This window comes from Euprymna scolopes, chromosome 1 (genome assembly GCF_053919585.1).
Source record: "Euprymna scolopes isolate OS-2025 chromosome 1, ASM5391958v1, whole genome shotgun sequence".
In the NCBI taxonomy this organism is placed as follows: Eukaryota; Metazoa; Mollusca; class Cephalopoda; order Sepiida; family Sepiolidae; genus Euprymna; species Euprymna scolopes.
This window is the reverse complement of record NC_136482.1, coordinates 197,205,535-197,224,969: the sequence shown is the minus strand read 5'-3', so window position 1 is coordinate 197,224,969 and position 19,435 is coordinate 197,205,535. Positions and strand designations below refer to the sequence as shown.

Below are 19,435 nucleotides of genomic sequence, written 5' to 3'. Positions count from 1 at the left end.
AAATAATTATTAACAAAAATGTATGAAAAACAAACAAATAACAACAACAAAAAAACATGAAAGAAAGGGGAAGAGGGAGATTAATTTCCCGAGGAATAGTCAAAAGTATTTTTCTCATAAAGGAAACATTAACAATATATATATATATATATATATATATATATATATATATATATATATATATATATATATATATATATATATATATATAGTGTGTGGCATCCGTCAGTCGAAACGACTATGGATCAGCGCCGTATTAAGATGTTGCCTGTTTGCATCCTTTTGTGTGACTGTAGAGACCAATTCTTGATTTGCATAGTCTGCCACAGCCTTGACATACGAAGGTTGTTATGCAATTTGCCGCTTCGTCCGGCTGTTCCGTCCGCCTGTACACTCGCTCTTCTCCTAGCTCTCTTTGCAGCATTTTCAACATGGAGGGTCCTCTCGCTGATGATAATCCCCTGGCGTATCATTTTCCTCAAGGCAAAATATATATATATATATATATATATATATATATATATATATATATATATATATATATATATATATATATATATATATATATATATATATATCCAGCCCTAAAGAAGAAAGAAGCAGAATCTTTTCGAGGTGTTGTATTTTCAAATGACAACCTGCAAAACAAGCAAATATAATTCGAAGAAAGTAAATCAAAGAAAATTGCTTTTTCGTTATGCGATAAGCTTTTAAACGTTTGAACTTTAACTAATTTGAAGATTTTTTTTTCATATCGAGATGAAACACACAAATTAAAAAAAAAATGTATCACTTGGTGCTTCTATAGCAGTGTCAGAAATCGCCATTAAAAATGCGTGATAAAAACTTGAATAATTCGACCTTCTATCTTTCGAAGCTTATAACTATTTGAAAACTGTAATTCAAGCCCTATTTTTTTCAATTAAAGAAGCAAAGATCAAATTTTTAAAAAATAGCAGGTTTAATAGCAAATTATGCAATATTTTTTTTTTTTAATCGGGTTTCTTTAAAAAAGATTTAAAGAAGATCAGCGAATTTAAACCTTCTTCGATAATGTATATATATATATATATATATGTATATGTATATATATATATATATATATATATATATATATATGTATATATATATATATATGTATATATATATATATATGTATATATATATGTATATATATATATATGTATATATATATGTATATATATATGTATATATATATATGTATATATATATGTATATATATATATATATGTATATATATATGTATATATATATATATATATATATATATGTATATATATATATATGTATATATATATGTATATATATATGTATATATATATATATATATGTATATATATATATGTATATATATATGTATATATATATGTATATATATATGTATATATATATGTATATATATGTATATATATGTATATATATGTATATATATATCCCCAAAAATCACTTACCTATATAAAAAATACTATTCAATGGGTACTTCCATTCTTCATTGTTAAGAATTTATCCATATTTATATTTTATATTCCATGTCCTTTTTAAATAAGATACTTTTTTAAGCAAGGATTAAAAAAAAAGTGACATCAGATGTTTTTCACAGTTCAAATAAAGGGAGACAAATATCTGCTTTTCTTCTAGTTGACATCTTCAGTGACTTTAAGTGCCAGAATTAATGTCTCTTTCTATTGCGTGCTGTAAACAAAAGTTAGTAAATATGGGCCACCGTAGTTAAAAAATGATCCCATTTCACTTATCAGTTTTTGCCGTAAAAAAAAAAACATCTGCAGATTTTTTATTGTTTTTTTTTATTCTCTTAAAGAAATACATGAGTTTTTGATTTAATATATTTTATTTCTTCTTTATGGAGTGAATTTTTTTTTTTAATATCTAAAAAAAAAAAAACATTGAATAGAATAGAAAAAATTGTTGTAATTATACAAAATTTTCTGTTGTGAGATTTCACGAGACCACAGCTTATAAAACCACAGGCACCATCTTTAACCTCTTTCTTTATCGCTCGACCTCGCCCGACACACACATGGTAAGACTTCTGTTTCCTTAACTTAAGGAAACATACCTTCAGATCTCTAGATCACATTTTGTATTCCCTTATCCACTGTGGCGGTCATCTTTCCCTACTCAGCTTCCAAGGTGTTTCACCACCTTCTTGCTGCACATCACTTTCCACTGTTTCACTTTCACTTGGCCTGATATCCAAAATATGTCTTGGTTCCACATCTACCGCAATGTATTATTCGTATTACTCCTAGTCATGCATCCTCTGCTCCACTGTGTGGTACATTGCACCCGTTGGGGCTTCACTCATACTTCATCCCCCAGTTTGATGGCCCTTGTTGCCTCTGTCTCCCTGCTTGCTGGAAGAATCCTGGGATGCCTCCAGGAGTACATGAATATTGACAGGAGTGGAACTGTCTCTTGCACTTGTCCTGATCTAGGCGACATATTGTACCAGTAGACAGCTTGCTCGGGTGAGGTGCTCCTTCTCTTTGCCACTCCTTTTATTTTCCAGTGGTTTCTTTCCATCATCCCATTGCCACTGGATCTATAGGCAGCTCTGAAGAATTGGCGGATATTCCATTTCTTCAGTACATCCGGCACTGCTACTGATCTAAGTGTGGTACCGTTTTCTGTTAACAGCTCTTCTACCGGACATCTCTCCAGAAGCACCATTTCGAGGGCTCCCACTATTTCACTGCCCATTTCACCTCGTAGCCTTCTCCATAGGGCAAAGCGCCCAGGGGCACAGTCGATCATTGTCATGTAAAGCCCACCCCTGTAATGGGTTACATCAACTGTCAGTCTTTCCCAGGTCCCAGTCACACTTAGCTCTCCAGCTTTGTGTGTGCTTGGAGCAGGATCAGTTGACTGACACCTGTCGCAAGTCCTGGCCACTTGCTTTACTTGTTCCTTGGTGACACCCACATCGACTTTTCTCACCAGGTACAACGTCCTTTCTACCCCCATATGGTGCAGATTATGCAACTCTCGCTCACCAGAATCATCCAGATCCAACACTGCAGCAACATCCTTATTTTGGGGCACAAACTAGATTTTTCTCACTTTCATGAGAACATCCGCTCTGTTAAGAGACTGGAAAAGCAGAGAAAGTCAAGGTTATAGAGGCAAGACTAAAGGCCTATTCCAAAGAAGAGCACGAGAAAGGAATGTGAGGTATACTCCTCCATGTAAGGAGAGAATCTTCCTATTTGAGAACAAGAAGGATCAAACTGTTAAGAAAGAAGCACTATTGGTATGGACTTTGCAGGAGACACTAACCCTCGCTCAACTGCAGACTCCAGAACACACAGTATTCTATGGCAACTCTCTCGAGTTCGTCTAACGGGATGCACGCGTTAGAACGATTATAGAGAGACGGTGCTCTAACCCTGCAGATAAATTATTTTATCTCAAGAGGTATATTGATGGTGAGGCAAGATCTACCTTGGAGGACATTTTCTGCAGGAAAGACGGGGAGGCCTATCACCAAGCATGGGCGTGCTGCACGCTAGATATGATCATCCCTTCATCATATACCGCTCGTTTAAGGAAAAACCGAACAGGTGTCCGATAATTGGCAAACACAAATGCATTAAACTTAAGGAGTATGGCGATTTCCTACAAACCTAACAGATGCTAAACGACTGCAAGGAAAACCAAAGGATGTTGAGGAAGCTTCTTGATTGGGTTACTTCAAGGTGGAACGGATATGTAACAGAACGGCTAGATAAAGCCAAGGACTATCCTAGCTTCCAGGAATTTGTTTCCTTCGTTGCAAAAGAAAAAATTACGCATAGCCTACAATCCGGTCTCTGCTTTACTTGCCTTAAGGCCTGCCGAGGGAAGGACACCCGCCAAGTACCCTAAGTCTTGGTAAGATCTTTTGGTAAATATATACTTTTCTTTCACTTAATTCTTATTTTGTGCTTTCCTTCTGTCGTTAAATAATGTAAGGCAAAATTTAAACATAATCTTCTGGAAAATAATTCACGACACCAAAAGTAAATTTTAACAGTATCCATTGTATAACATTCTTTAATACAAAAATAATTATAGTGTCGGTAATTATTTTCAAGAAAATTATGTTAATTTGAAATTATGCCAGTATTATTGATAGAGTAACTTTAAGTTCATTTCAAAATTTATTAAACTGAAGTTATTTTACACAAGTCTGATTGAAAAACTAGAACTACTGAAAAAATGTATCAAAAATCATGAGCAAAAAAAGTATTTTATTTTGTTTTTGATCATCCGTAGATATTGAAAGGCAGGCTCATTTTGTGTATAACCAAAACCGATCGTTGTGTTTTTACAACTGAGGAGGGGGAGGTTTTTATTTTGTAACAACATGTCGAAAAATATGAGGTTTTTTTAAAATTCGGGGTTTGAACTTCAACATTAAATCATCTAAAATCATTTAAACCAGACATTACTTATTTCATTTTTTTTTTTTTTGCTTTTGCAATTCGAAATTTTTACATAAAAGAGAAAAAGCAGTATTAAAGACAATAATCCTGAATTTAGATTACGTTTTTATTTTATGAATTCACACAAATGTTTCACTTTATTTAATATTTTCAATTCTGTTAAGATTTGAAAACAAAATGAAATATGGGAGAGATCAAGCACAAAAAATATTTCCACTTATATATTTTAAGAAAATTTTATTTAAGAAATTAATGCAAAATTAAATAAGTCCCGAAAAATTTGCGAAAATGTCAGCAATAAGTTTATTTTGCTCAACACACGTTTACTAGCTCAACCAAATGACCATTACATAAGATCATTGCTATCTAAACACTCTTTAAGATTTTTTTTTGAAAAAGTGAAATATCACTAACAGTTTTTGTTTATGGATTTAATGTTATATCATTGTGATGATATCCTATATTAAATGTTACATATAAAACGTTAATTTTATAGTTTGATTCTGAAGTACATCATGATCAGAATATAGTCACATTCCTATAATTATTGTCGAATCCATAAAAACTTAGATTCCATGAACAAAGCTTCTTTGTTAGAAGTGCACACCTGTGGAACTCTCTTCCGTTTGCCTGTTTCCCACCTGACTACAACTTGGATGTCTCCAAGTTCAACATAAACAAATTCCTGATGAATCACCCCCTTAAGTAAGACACTTCACTAAATCTTCAATAATGATGATTACTACGATACTATCCCATTGATTACTGTACACGCAATAACCCCTATCCCCGATTGGCTTCGGGGCCTTGATAAATGGTGGCTATCATGCAAAAAAAAATCCAACATGGCAGCAACGAGTTCAGCAGTTAATTTCATAAAAATGTTCAAAATATTCAACACTGAGATACTTTTAGGATACATAACAATTAAAAAGGTCCAAATTTAACCTTTCTTGTATTAGTTCATCAATTATATATGCACTTTAAAAAAAATATTTTTCCTGATTAGAATTTACTAAAGTGTGTTCGCATGTGTTGCAAGCAATGTGTAATAGATAAGTCTAAAATACCTGATAAATTTGTGGTGCTTCTCTAGTATGAGTTTTGCAAAAGTGAAACACACTTCACATTTTACTTCTTATCAAACACATTTTATATGATCTACAGATACCAGATCATCGTGTAAAAAATCTAATTAAGTAAAATATTTTTCATTGTTTCATATGAGCTAAAACACAACAAAATATGTTTATCACAGATGCAAATTCATTTCCATGTAAAAATAATCGACACACTTCTCAAGAATTTGGTTTCTACAAATTCATTTCTGTGTAAAAAAGAACCCAAAAATGTGGTTTCTTTCCATTGCATGCTCGCATATACAACACCATATGCGACTTAAAGTTTTGGTCATGCATGTGTTTGCAATATTTATTGCTGGTTAATGAATAAAATACATTATTAGTATAAACTGCATTTATTGAATACATTTGCTAAAAATAAAAAAGTTGCATAGTCCGAATTTATAGATTCTGTGCAGTACATTATACATAATATATATATGTAAAAGATAAGCCAAATATACATTGTAATAAATGATTTTATTTTCAGTACATGTTCGCATCTAAGAGATTTGATTTTCTTTTAAAATACAAATACTTAATAGGAATATTGTTAATTTATTTTTATTTTTGACTACTAGTCTCATCTTTTTTATTAGTTGTCGTTTTTTTCATCTTTTATTGGTTTATTTATTCACAACATTTTGGTCAACTATACCTCTGGCCTTCGTCAGGTGGTAACCGCGACAGATAGGAACTTCAAATCTCCCAACTGCATTCTCAGTAATCACTGCCATCTGTAGTTGTTGTCGTCTCACCACATTTTGGCCAAGTAAACCTCTTGCACGTTTTGGGTGGGATTGAAACCGCTATCTTCAGACAATGTTCATCTGGAACTGTAGAGATTTAACGTCTCTATCAACTGCGCCAAGGGCCCCGAAGGGAGATCAAGGTTGAATTCTTTGATCTTATAAATACTTGTTTATTATCTGATCTTCCATAGTCGGTTCCGTACCGATTGGTATATATATATATTATTCCTTAATTGGAATTCGTTTTTTTTGAGAATTCCAATTAAGGAATAATATATATAGGAATATTGTTTCTTATATTTTCAAAATTGCAGGCTCACATTCTCTACAGACTCTATACATCCATTGTTTAAACCACTCATCAACTTAAAAGCATTCATAATGTATTAGAACGTTCACCTTTCTTGCACTAGAAGTTCTTCGTGTAATTTTTCAAATATTGGGGGCTATTTCAGAATGAGACTTGGTTTCTGGTTTTGTAACTTTTGTATGAGTCTTTCAAAAATATTTTGCCGGTTTTGTGATGACAGTTGTTCTGATGCCCTTGTTTCGTAATGTTGATGTGCAATTTGTAAGTTGAAATTGTGGGAGCTCATCTCAAATTGATCAATAGTATGTTTTCGTATCTGTTGCAATGTATGGTCTTCCCACTGTAAAAAAGTGCCACATAACAAACACAATTGTTGTATCTATCCAGTCTGTGTTTGCTAATATTGCAGTATATTGTTTTCTTGCAGATGAAAAGCCACACAATTCACAAGAATATGGTTCCTCTTCATTATGTGTTCGCATGTTGCAACATGCTTTGTTTCATTATAAAAGAAAAGTAACATACTTTATAATATCATTTTTGTTGAGTATGTTTTCGCCTATGTTGCAACATGTTTGCTTTAACTGTAAAAGAAAAGCCACATATTTCACAAAGATACGGTTTCTCTCCAGTATGTGTTCGCATATGTTGCAACACAGAATGTTTCTGTGTAAAAGAAGAGCCACATACTTCACAAGAATATGGTTTCTCTCCAGTATGTTTTCGCATATGTTGAAACATGTTTGCTTTAATTGCAAAAGAAAGGCCACATATTTCACAAGAATATGGTTTCTCTCCAGTATGTGTTCGCAAATGATGCAACATGCTTTGTTTCGTTGTAAAAGAAAAGCCACATATTTTACAAGAATATGGTTTCTCTCCAGTATGTGTTCGCATATGTATCGCCAAAGAAGATTTTATTGCAGAAGAAAAGTCACATACTTTGCAAGAATATGGTTTCTCTCCAGTGTGTGTTCGCACATGTTTCACTAAATCATCTTTCCTTGAGAAAGAAAAGCCGCATACTTCACAAACATATGGTTTCTCTCCAGTATGTATTCGCATATGTTGCAACATGCTTTGTTTTGCTGTAAAACAGGAGCAACATACTTCACAGGAATATGGTTTCTCTCCAGTATGGGTTTGCATATGTTTTAGCAAGGAATGCTTCCGTGTAAAAGAAGCACCACATACTTTACAAGAATATGGTGTATCTCCAGTATGTTTTCGCAGATGTGTCATCAAATCATACTTCCTTGCAGAAGAAAAGCCACATACTTCACAAGAATATGGTTTCTCCCCAGTATGTGTTCGCATATGTTGCAGCATACCTTGTTTCGTTATAAAAGAAGAACCACATACTTCACAAGAATATGGTTTATCTCCAGTATGTATTCGCATATGTTGTAGCATATGGTGTTTCTTTGTAAAAGAAGAACCACACACATCACAAGAATATGGTCTATCTCCAGTATGTGTTCGCATATGTGTCATTAAATCATATTTCCTTGCAGATGAAAAGCCACACACTTTACAAGAATGTGGTTTCTCTCTCGTATGTGTTTGCATATGAAGCAGCATGCTTTGTTCTGCTGTAAAAGAAAAGCCACAAACTTTACACAAATATGGTTTCTCTTCAGTATGTGTTTCCATATGTTGCAACATATTTTTAATTGTAAAAGAATGACATACTTTACAAGCATACTTTCTCCCCAGTATGTATTTCAATATGTTGCAACATAGTGTTTTGCTGTAAAATAACTGCACACTTTGCAAGAATTGTGCTCTTTTTGGTATTAGATAATTAGTTCATTTAGAAAAAAAATCAAAATATTTACGATTTATATTTCTTTACATTTTTCATTGTTTTTGTGCAAGAAACAAAATTAAGAAACATTTGCATATATTTCGAGTATTTTACATATTTTAAATTAAGTAAATTGTTTAATGGAAGTCATGAGTCATATATTACTCATTTATGTATAAACTTTATTTGTTTGAAACAGTAATATATAATATATGACTCTTGTGCCATTCTTGGTGTCAGTTCTATATGGAGATCGTTGGAAACAGAACATCAATTTTACAATTACTTTTCATAAATCGAATATAGATGATAATCAAACAATGATGCATAGAAATTCTACAAAATCCTGATTGTTTCACAAACTAAAATAAAATTATAATTTTACTCAACATACATTTCGTCTAATATTGTTGATTACTGAATAATTTATTAAAGGAACCATAAGTGCATTAGTCATATTCACATGTGTGGGGACTAGTAATATGAACATATGTTTGCATTGTCATATGCACCTAAAAGTAAGTCATGCAGTTGCAAAAATTATTCAAACTGGGTTTCTATTGAATAAGTTTATCAAACAAAAACCGTATAGTTTAAAAGGATTTCGTCTTCCGTTTCAGGCTTTTATCAATTTGCATTTGTTTTCCTGTATTGATTGCTGCATATTCTGTAAAAGTAAAAAAAAATTAACAAATTTCATGAAAAGATACAAATTATATACATTTTATTGTAAACAATATTTTTTATGTTAAGTATAGACAATTTTTTAATTAAAAATATTTTGCAGCATACCTTGTTTCGTTATAAAAGAAGAACCACATACTTCACAAGAATATGGTTTATCTCCAGTATGTATTCGTTGCTTAAAGCAAAAATTGAAGTTATCATGTTCAACATTATTAAAAAATCCTCAAATTAATTATTGCTTAATTAAAAAATATGAGATTATTTTGTCAATATTTTCCATGAAGAAAATAGATCGATTTGTTTTGTATAGATAATATTGAACTAAATTTTCGCAAACGTTTAATAATGACATCCAAAATGTAATGTTTTTAAACATAATTTACAAATCTTATTTAGTTTACAAAAAATAAATTCTTTCTAATATTTGAGAAGAGCTAATTCTTTATTGATGATCTTAAAAAACTGCTATAATAATCTCATTGTTTGCAATACTTTCACTAATCTGTTAATACATGGAACTGTACAGAAGACAAGAAATGCAATATCTTGTTTTATTTTTATTCATACAGAAGAAACGTTTTTTACTAGTGTATAAAAATTGAAAAAGTACACCTCAACTTCAATATTTCTGAAGATTATAAAAAGCTCATTAATTGAAGTACCCACATTTTTGTAATAACTTGGGATTAGTTTTAAATTCACGTCTGTTTTACAATGTTTTGTAAAAAATTTGTTAAACTCTTTGTTTTTTCAGTATGAAATGCCTACTGTGTCAATTTTATTAATTCTCTGAAAATATTATTTGGATGACAATGAGTAGTATACATTATGCAAATCCTGTTTATTTTTGTAGTAATGGCTATTAATGTTTCTTCAAAATATTTCTTAGTAGAAATTATTCCATTCTTATAAATTATACTTTTAGCGGCCCATAATCTCAAAAAGAAATCAAAATTAATTAATCCATTTTTAGTACTTGAACATAAAACTTTAGAAAAATGTTTAGTTTACAGAAAATAATGCATTTTAACCAAGATTTAAAAAATAATTGGTTCAATTTATGCTGTGATTATTAATTTTTTTGTTACTCATGTTCAACCTATATCAGTCATACTGCAGCTTTAACGTAAGGAAAAATATGTGGACAATGTTTACAGGGCCTGTGTAATGAGAGGAGTCTGATGTTGGTTTACAGGACATTAAAACTCCTGGATGTCAGTTTAGTCATGGAAGCAAGAAAAGAATTCCAAAATCTAGCAATCCAAGAAAAGAAATTATTAGGCTTTCTGCTGTCTAGGGAGCTTTAATGGTAAGGAGTGGGATTTTGTTATTAGTAATGGCTATTGGTGATTGAGAAGTTTTCTGGTAATTATTAGGCAATGGTGCACAAGGTTAGTAGTTTTAAAAGTTAGGATTTGGGTTACAGCGTCATTTCACTACAAAATGTTTGTTTTTTTAGTATTTTGCTATTGTCTTTTATCTGTAATCCGTTTTTATTCATATCTCTTAGAAGCATACCATCATTAACAAATACACCCATTTCACACACTTCTATCAGAGATATCATTTATTAATATCAGGAACAGTAAAAGTCGAAGCATGGACTCAGGAGGCAATCCAACCTTAATATTATGCTGTTTTGATGTATAGTCATCAAGGATAATCTGTATTTTTCTTTTGTCTATTAAAGATATAATTCTATTAAGCATTCATACATTAATACCATATAATTTAAATTTTATTAGGAGTGCTTCAGGCAAGACTTGGCCAAATGCTTTGGTTATATCAAAGGCTACTGGCCTATCTTCTGCATGGTATATGCACTTAGAATAGATCTATTAGTTTTATTTTCACCTTTTGAAAGACAAATCGAGAATGGGATTGTAAAAGAGCTATAGAGCCATAGAGAAACTATGAGTGCAGCATCCTGCTGCATCTGTATAACTAATAGTCAAGCGTATTACTTTTGTGGACGATAAAAAACAAAACACATGTAGGTAGGCATTACTATCTGGACAACTTCTAAGCTAATATCTGGTTTCTATTTCTTAGCTTGATGCTTGTGGTAGTCATACTGCTGCATGTGATAACAATCTATTTTGGCCATTATGGCCTTTGACACAAAGCTTACACCATTATTTGATGACACTGACTCTGGACAATCAATAATGTAATGGTTGGAGAGAGCTGAACTGATATGTCAACTGAATGGGGTGAAGTGTATTGAGTGCGCCATCCTGATGTGCTTATCAGGCAGTATGCATGCTGTGTACCAGCAATTAAGTGAGGAAGAGCATGTAGATTTTAATTAGTTAAGAACCAACTGTGCACATTTAAATTGAATCCCTTTTGCAGCATGCCGCCTTTAACCAGAGGAACAGTCAATATATTTTTTTGTCAGAATTGTGCAGGCTTGCAGTTCTATTTGGTGGTGTTCTAGACCAGTGCCTGCAATGTACATTCATTGTTGGATTGCTTGAAAATGCAGGAGAGCTATTATGAGCATCCTCCTGGATGAATATCCTCGATCTGTGATACGTGCCAGCATATCCTTGTGCCAATTTAAACAACACTGGAGTTACTGAGCAGGCTGCTGTAGCTGCATGGTTGGCACAAAGAACACCTACAGACAGGGATACATCACAGCAGTATTATAATTGTCATGGACCCAATCATAGGGTAAGCAAGACAGTCAGAGGTGCTAGTGACAAGATATATCACGTGTTATCAATGTCAGTGGCATGGGCATATTGCTCAATTTTGTCCAGGAAATGAGAAGTGGCGCAAGAATTCATCCCCAATCTCATCCCCTTAACTGTTGTAAATGATGTATTGCTGATTGTAACTCTTTGCATCAATGGACACATACAGCTCTAGTGGATACTAGATGAATGCAGTAACTCATCTGCAAGTCATGTTGTAAGAAGTAGATAACGAAAGTGACTCCTGTGCTAACAGAAGATAAAAGCTTATACTTAGCTGCTGTGGAATAGGAGTGGTGCTGTACATTTACATAGATGTCTTAGTTATGGATAAATACATACTTGTATTTAATTTGTTGCTTGGGTTGGACACAATCAAGTTGATGGGAGGAGTAGCTGTGTCTAGTACAGGGAGGTAACTTTTCCACATTTCAGCAAAATAAATTTTTATGCCATTACCATTGCTGAACCCGATTTCTCCACAAAGTATGAAAAAAATCCCACTCAGAATGGACAATTTAGAAATGGGTTCGTTACCAGCCTCGAATTACATTGAAAAATATCCAGTCCCAGCACAAATTCATGAGGAATATAATTGTAAACTGCAAATGTGGATCAATAACAGCTGGCTGCTGTCCTATCCGGAAGACAAACTCAGCCCCCGTAAAGGTTCTAATCCCCCTCATGGCTGTTCTACAGGATTTGGGATCAATGCCACCCCTTTAAACAATGCAGGTCATTGTTTATGTTGTTCTCAACTAGGATGAGATTATAAATGTGGGTACTTCTTATACTGACAACTTTTTGTGAATGAGAGTGTGTGTTCTGCAACCCATGTCAAGGAAAATTTGGAGAAGTTTGGCAAGCAAGACCTCAAAACAGCTGAAACTGGGCTCAAGTGTGCTGAATTATGTGTCCAGGAGGAGAAGAAAAAATTGTTATGGTGGTATAGAAGTGACCGTCCAAAAGTCCCTGATAGACTTACTTGTTGAATTGTATTTCAGTGTGTAGGAAACCGACTGGCCATTTCCCAGTATGTTACTGGTTCTGTCTCTTTTAGCATGGATAATCAAACTCAATTGTTTGAAAGTAGCCCAGGACGATCCAGTGAATGAAGATGTTAAAGTGTAGGTGGACACTTGTTTCATTTTCACAGGCATCGTAGTGGAAAGCAATTGTTCCATGGAAGAAGATGCAAGCTGGCTCCAAGCAGTGTATGAGGGCAAACATATAAATTTAGTTGAGCTTGATGCTGTGTTGCAGAGTAAAACCAAAACCATTCATTTATAAATAGACTCTACAGCAATGGTTAAATGAAATCCATAAAATGGCAGAACCCAGAGAGAACCTGTGTGCCTGCAGAACACCATCTTTCTCAGGTAGAGGCAATCTATCAGTCCAGCAGATACTCTAGTGTGAAGAGGATATTGTACTTTGTAAAGGTAATCAACGCAGAAATAACTGAAGCTGAAGTGCAGACGGTGGTTGCAGATTACACAGAATGCCAATCTATAGATCCAGCCCCAGTGCATTGTAAGCTAGGTAGGTTTGACGTCTGTGAAAATTGGAGCAAGCTTGCAATGGATGTAACACCTTTCGGCACTCAACTGTACTTGACGCTGATAACTGTGGCCCTAGCCATCTTGCCCTATGGCAAGAGTTGCATCGACCAGATTTTGCTAGAGTCATCAAGCAGTTGGAGATTGTGTTCTGTGAAAAGAGGAGTCTAATTAAGTTGCTGATTGTTGCAGCATTTTGTGAAAAGAGATTTGCTGAGTTTTCATGGAGGTGGGCAGTGCACATACTATTTTCTATGCCCACATACTATAGGGAAACGGAATAATTGTAAGGTTCAATCGCACAATAAAGCACAATCTGGCAAGAACATGGTGCACAATCTTAAAGACAGTATACTGGTACGATGTTACACCTAAGGATGATAATATGCTTATGACTGCATCTGTGAATGTACTATACACATATAAGATCCTTTTCAAGGTATAGTGAAATGGTGGTGCCTTACAATGCAGATGCTAATCTGTACAATGAGAGAGATGCTTTCTGGGTGAAGAATCTACAGGGAAGATATATGACAGTTCAGCACAGGTACAGTGATGAAAATCAATAACCAACAATCAGTCTCAGTTAATGAAACAACATGCCCATACAGGATATGCTTTCAGCATGCTGACATGATTCCAGGACAAAATTACCTCCTCAGATGACAAAGCCCCACTACTATATGAACTATCACATGAATAAAACTCTTCAGAGAATGATGCACTAGAATCTACAGCAGGAAGAGTTCAATGATGTGACAGATGAAAATGCTATTGAGGAAGTTCCTCATCAAATTGTTCCGGATTGTGTCAGGTCACATGGATGAAATCGTTCAGTGTGTAGTGTATACAACATCATTTGGTTTGTGTTTATTATCCAGTCGACTTGACGGTTGTGCTACTACCACATGAGAATATTTTTTGTCATTCTTCTCTTGTGAAGCAACTTCTTAAACAATTTATGTCTGCAAACAAGATAATTTGTTCAAGTCACCAGCTCTTGAAGGTTGTGCAAGGAGGTCTCTCTCCAAAGTGTTTCAGTGCAATGACATATGAGGTCAGGAGCACAAGTTTATATAACATTTTTCCTTCTAGAAAATGACAAAATTCATAGATCCATCACACGAAGAGGGGTAATAATGGACTTACGTTCTAGAGAAGGTATTTCGTCAGCAATAAATGGGTAGATTGAATGATGAGTATCTTATTTTTACTCTATTTAAGGAAATTAAAATAGATTTGAAGATAGTTTCTCCTCAAATAATAAGTAGAAATTATGTAACTATAAAGCGTGGGAGGCAAACCAATTTGCTTTTGAAATTAATTTATTTTAAATAGATGAATAAAATATGGTTAAAAAACTAAATATCATAAAATATACTGAAAATTACATAAAAAAAATTTTTCTATAAACACTAAAAATTATTTATTTTTGTGTGTGATGTGTTAAGTAGTGCTTGTAGAATTGTTATGTATTTTAACTAAATCTCCACCTCTAAACCCTTTTTCTTCATTTATTTTATGTATTTTTTGGCCGCTAGTGTTTAGGCAACTGTACAGTAATAACTAAACAACTAATTGATTATGTTTTCAATATCCAAATTCTTTTCAACACATTTGTGTAATGTCTTGGCAAAGGGAAACACTTCCAAAAGAATCACCTCCCTTTGACAGTATATATATATATATATATATATATATATATATATATATATATATATTTATAAAATAAACAAAGCATGCGGTCAGATAGAAGCTAGCAACTGCTTTGTAAACAGCCATTTCTGTGTTTCTGTAATTCCTTTCTTACATCTGCGAGCTGGGGATACCTTTCAACATTAAATTTGGCAACAAAGATAAAAACAGATATTTAGAACTAAAAAACGGAAAATCCATGAACACCCGGATATTTATCATTTTCATTGCAAAAAATGGACCAACAAACTTGAAAACCTATTTGTTGCTTTAGACATAAATACCGACAAAAAAATTCAAAGCAATAGTTCTCCATTATGCAGAAGACAAAGTCTTTGACATATTTCAGAATTTTACAGATGAACAGAAAAGACTAGGTGCAATCAATATTACAGGAGATGGCTCGATAACACCAAATGAGTTGGAAGTAATAAAAAAGTCACTAGCTGATCATTTTACACCTGAAAAAAAAAACTCCTACAAAGTTTTTTAAATTTCAAGAAGCCATATAAAACACAGGCGAGAGTCTAGATCAATACCATATGGGACTATGAACTTTGGCTTCCAAATGTGATTTCGAAAACACCGATAAAGAAATTCTAGCTAAAATTATACATGGATGCCTATCCTCTAAAATTAGAAAAAAAGCTTTAAGAAACAATTCCACACTAAAATAAGTCCTGGACGAGGCCAGAGCAATTTAATTGGCTCATGCATGTGCAGCAGACATAGAACAAAGAGCATTAAATATGCTCAACAGCAGTGATAAATAAAAATGTCTAATGTTCGAAATTACACCGCCCTAAATATTGGCAGCACACAGACGCCATGACATTTGAGCATGTAGTGAAAAAAGATGCCAGACAGTGCCATGACATTTCGATATGTGGTGAAAAAAAGATGGCGAGTAGGTCTGCCACTATTGTGAGTACCTTTCAACACCACCGACTTTGCTCAGCCTGAGGAAAAGAATGTCAAATATGCCACAAAATAAACACCTTTGCAAAAGTGTGTAACGCCAAGACCCATCCTCCTGTATCTAGAGATGAATCTGTATTCTCAACGGCTCCTAAAACACCAGAAGTCATGGCTCTCGTGAACAACTCCCGGTAAATTTTGTTTAAGACACTGGTGCTAGTATCAATTTCTGGATGTGTGTATGATGGTTTAAAACATAAGCCACTCATACACAACACTACCACTCGCATATTTGCATACAGGTCAAGACAAGCATTGCCTATACGAGGATTTATTAATGCCAAGGTCAAGACAATCTGAGGGTTTAATACCACCATAAAATTTTGGGACATGTCCTGCAAAGCTAAAATATTTGTGATCGACACTTAAATTCCTTATTTTGACTGCAGAATCTACTCAGTGCCCACTCTGTTGAAGCACTAGGCATGATAACCTTCAATTTTTCATTCAATTTGACGGTCCCCATTCCTGACAATTTTCTTACACTGACGCCAAAATGGGCATAAATTCCCAAGGTACCATCTATCTCCATACTGACTCCTCAGTAACCCCTGTAGCACGACACTGTAGAAAACCATGGCACATAAGGAAGGACGTTGAGAAAGAAATAAAACATCTCCAAGAAATGGACATAATTAAAGATGTCACTTGACCTACCCCATGGGTGAGCTCTATTGTGGTAGTCCCCCCCAAAAAATAAGGGTGTATGTATTTGCATTGACATTAGGAAAGCAAATGAAGGGTAAAACATCTAATGTCAACCTGGACGACTTAATTACAGACAAAAAATTGAGATACAGGATTACTAAGAAAATTTCTTTTTGTAAATAAATAAAGATAAATATAGATAAATTCTACTAAACATAAATTTGGAGAAGAACGGATGGTCAACACTGTAAAAAATTGCATACTTTGCATCAGTGCCATATTTGATTTAATTAATAAATATTTGTTTTAACTTATTTTTCCAATGAATAAGTGGTCAGTGTAATCAGTTATTTTAATTGACTTTTCCACTTAAAATGCGCTTTTACTTTAATTTAAATATGGTTTATTTTATTTATTGTGTTGCAATGTTTAAGAAAAAATCGTAGTTATCAGTTCAAAAGTAAATAAATATTCTAATTGAATAAGCACTTTTTGTTTACTACAACAAAAATATAGGATTACATAAATTAAAAAAAATAATAATAAATTCCCAACGTACCATCTATCTCCAGATTGACTCCTCAGTAACCCCTGTAGCACGACACTGTAGAAAACCATTCCACATAAGGAAGGACGTTGAGAAAGAAATACAACATCTTCAAGAAATGGACATAATTAAAGATGTAGTTTTATAATCTTGAAAAATACAGAAATTAAGGCATAATATTCTTTCAATTTCTCTATATATTTGAAAATAACATGGAATTTTTGACATTTTGGACTTCCATAGAAAATATGTGCGTCGCCTTTTAGTTTGTTTTGATTGATCGGAGGGCAGTTTCTGTTACTAACAAAGTGTGTTTCTTTACGTTCAGTGTCTTAAGATTTTACTAATTATCTTTGAAATAATTCATTCAATGTTTACACATTATAATTGTGTACTTCTCGAGTTTGATAATAAAATAAATTAATTTTAATGAATAAAATATATGAACTTTTTACTCAAACTGACTACTCATGCAATAATGTTTAAGATAATAAAGATTTTCAACTCCTACACAGACGCCTGTGGAATTGTCTTCCGTATTTCTGCTTTCCAGCTAACGACAATATGGTTTTCTTCAAGTCTAACATAAACAAGTTTTAGATGAGCCGTTCCATATAAGTTAACAAATTTACCGAATTTCCATTACTAACGGTTACTATATTGTCCAATTTCTACTGTACACTCTTTAATCCTTATCCTCAAGTGGCCTCTTGGCCTTGATAAGTAAAAAATGTAAATGTAAAAAAAAAAGACTTATTTTCTTATATCACTCACAAACTATATTTAGTGGCATTACCTATTTATCTTTCAAGGGATTTATACAATTAATATATTCAGTTTTAAAAATTTAGCTGAATTTTTTAGTTTTCTAAGCCGCCATGAAAACATTTTCATAAGTTTTTTTTTTTTTTTACCTGAAAAAATACATGGTGTCCTTTAGGGATTAAGTTTAAGTTACAATCTTTCAACCACAATCAAAAAGTAATCGGAAACTTATAAAAAAATCTGATAAGCCAGGTTTCAAAACAATGGTCTTATCAGTCTGCACAATCACATTATACGCTATAATTTATTTATTTTTTTTTTTTTTTTGGCGGGTCCGTAGGGCTAGAGTACGTTAATAACTAAACAATAATTTTTTTACGTTTTCAATATCGATTTTTTTTATATCAGAGTAGTCACAAAAAAATAAATAAATAAATAAAGGAAGGAAGGGAAACTTTAAAAAAATAGCTGATTGAAAAGAATTCAATAAAATTACAATTCTTCGTTTATATTCAAACATGGAATGTTGACTCATTTCTATATTAAAAGCAAAGGGATACATAATGGTTTGGACGCGCCCATGTAGTAAAAAGGAACTCTAAAAATCAATTAAATTCAAGTAATACTTACTTTTTGTTTGGCAATCTGTATCAACAAAGAAATGATTCTAAGATGTGTTAATTGAAACGAGATGAGTTTGACGCATGAAAGTCAGTATTTAAGATGGCGACCGGAAAAGCAAATTCGCAGAAAATTAAAATAATCATTTTCATTTATTGTAATTACAAGTTTTTTTTTTTTGTTTTATTTTAATAATTTTTTGTTGGTACGTATTGTGATAAATTAAAAAAAATATTGTCTTAAATTAAAACATATTTATTTATTTATTTTTATTTGGTAATCATCAAAGTAAGCGTGATGATTATCTAGTGTAAAAAAAATTCTGTATCGACAGTAAAAATATTTTTGTGTTAAATATTATGGCATGAAGAGTCATTTCGACTTTAAAATTATTCTATTTTAAGTATTTTAAGTGGAGAAACTCACATTTTAAATGTGTTCAAGGTCCGTGTCGTGCAACTCGATGACCAAAGAAGCGAAATGCCGGAATATGAAACGAATATCGTAACGAGACAAAATTGAAAGTTTGAAAATTGAAATTTGAAAGCAAAATGAAAACTGAAGGCACACTTTAAGAAACAACCATAAAAATATGCCAGTCTTGCAGTTAAGTCCCGGCAAAGTTCGATAACTCTAGAAGGGTCACATTAGTATTTTACACCGTCAAATCACGAATATTACGAATTATTACTTTTAAAATAAAAATAAGAATTATTAATTTTAAAATATAAAAATATGTAATTAATATAAAAAATATTTTAATATTGGGAGTAAGCA

At 32.8% G+C, this 19,435-nt stretch overlaps 1 long non-coding RNA gene across 1 annotated transcript; it reads right to left on the bottom strand.

The window, feature by feature from the left end:
• Window positions 1-6,048: 6,048 nt before the first annotated feature.
• LOC145278972 (uncharacterized) lies at window positions 6,049-19,407 on the bottom strand. Its single transcript, XR_013868384.1, has 2 exons — window positions 18,668-19,407; window positions 6,049-9,123 (listed from the first exon to the last, which is right to left on the bottom strand). It is a non-coding gene; the product is annotated as an uncharacterized LOC145278972 (long non-coding RNA).
• Window positions 19,408-19,435: the final 28 nt, after the last annotated feature.